The sequence below is a fragment of the Physeter macrocephalus genome, chromosome 8, assembly GCF_002837175.3.
Source record: "Physeter macrocephalus isolate SW-GA chromosome 8, ASM283717v5, whole genome shotgun sequence".
Taxonomy (NCBI): domain Eukaryota; kingdom Metazoa; phylum Chordata; class Mammalia; order Artiodactyla; family Physeteridae; genus Physeter; species Physeter macrocephalus.
In genome coordinates, this window is record NC_041221.1 from 51,180,007 (window position 1) to 51,181,777 (window position 1,771).

Consider the following 1,771-nt stretch of genomic DNA (forward strand, 5'->3'; position numbering starts at 1 on the left):
GGGGACTAGTGCCTGTGTTCTGGTGGTTGAGGCTGGATCTTGTCTTTCTGACGGGCAGGTCCACGTCTTGTAGTGTGTTTTGGGGTGTCTGTGGCCTTATTATGATTTTAGGCAGCCTCTCTGCTAATGGGTGGGGTTGTGTTCCTGTCTTGCTAGTTGTTTGGCATAGGGTGTCCAGCACTGTAGCTTTCCGGTCATTGAGTGAAGCTGGGTGTTGGTGTTGAGATGGCGATCTCTGGGAGACTTTTGCCGTTTGATATTACGTGAGCTGGGAGGTCACTTGTGGACCAGTGTCCTGAAGTTGGCTCTCCCACCTCAGAGGCACAGCACTGACTCCTGGCTGCAGCACCAACAGCCTTTCATCCACACGGCTCAGAATAAAAGGGAGAAAAAAGAAAGAAAGAAAGAAAAGAAAGAAAGAAAGAAAGAAAGAGGGAGGGAGGGAAGAAAGAAAGAAAGAAAGGAAGGAAGAGGATAAAATAAAATAAAGTAAGATAAAACAAAATAAAGTTATTAAAATAAAAAATAATTATTTAGAAAAACAGATTTTTTAAGTTAAAAAAAAAAACGGACGGACAGAACCCTAGGACAAATGGTGAAAGCAAAGCTATACAGACGAAATCTCACACAGAAGCATACACATACACACTCACATAAAGAGGAAATGGGGAAAAAAATAATATATCTTGCTCTCAAAGTCCACCTCCTCAACTTGGGATGATTCGTTGTCTATTCAGGTTTTCCACTGATGCAGGGTACATCAAGTTGATTGTGGAGATTTAATCTGCTGCTCCTGAGGCTGCTGGGAGAAATTTCCCTTTCTCTTCTTTGTTCGCACAGCTCCCGGGGTTCAGCTTTGGATTTGGCCCCGCCTCTGCGTGTAGGTCGCCGGAGGGCGTCTGTTCTTCGCTCCGACAGGACGGGGTTAAAGAAGCAGCTGATTCGGGGGCTCTGGTTCACTCAGGCCAGGGGGAGGGAGGGGTACAGCCTCCTAAATGGTAAATGGGAGTGTTTTCTTAATTTCTCTTTCAGATTTTTCATCATTCGTGTATAGGAATGCCAGAGACTTCTGTGCATTAATTTTGTATCCTGCTACTTTACCAAATTCATTGATTAGCTCTAGTAGTTTTCTGGTAGCATCTTTAGGATTATCTACGAATAGTGTCATGTCATCTGCAAACAGTGACAGTTTTATTTCTTCTTTTCCAATTTGTAGGAGGCCCTACAAACTCTGTCTCCAAAAGTTAATTTTGGTGTCGGGTACAGAGGCCTGATTTGGCTTCAGTTTTCAGTTTTTTCCAAAAATTGAATTTCAGCCTCTAGTCATCACTAGGAAACCAGTCATGACTCTGAAGTTATCATTCACAGCAATCACTGAAACCTACAGTGAATAAAGCTGATCGAGGTCCCGAATCTAAAATGTCTTCTGAGCATAATAGCTCACCCCCAAAACTCAACGCCAGATTCGAAAAGTTAAGAATGACAATTAAAAGAAGCATGCTGGGGATCGAACCCACGACCTTGGCATTATTAGCACCACGCTCTAACCAACTGAGCTAACATGCCATGCAGCTCAATATCAAAAAAACAAACAATCCGATCCAAAACTGGGCAGAGACCTAAGTAGACATTTCTCCAAAGAAGATATAGATTTCCAACAAACACATGAAAGGATGCTCAACATCACTAATCATTAGAGAAATGCAAATCAAAACTACAATGAAGTATCACCTCACACCAGTCAGAATGGCCATCATCAAAAAGTTTACAA

At 42.5% G+C, this 1,771-nt stretch overlaps 1 protein-coding gene and 1 non-coding gene across 3 annotated transcripts in view; both read right to left on the bottom strand.

Annotated features, from left to right (window-relative positions):
- OXCT1 (3-oxoacid CoA-transferase 1) overlaps window positions 1-1,771 on the bottom strand; it is a 131,338-nt gene that overhangs the window by 77,876 nt on the left and 51,691 nt on the right. The window lies entirely within an intron of this gene.
- Window positions 1,492-1,566, bottom strand: TRNAI-AAU (transfer RNA isoleucine (anticodon AAU)). Its single transcript has one exon. It is a non-coding gene; the product is annotated as a tRNA-Ile (tRNA).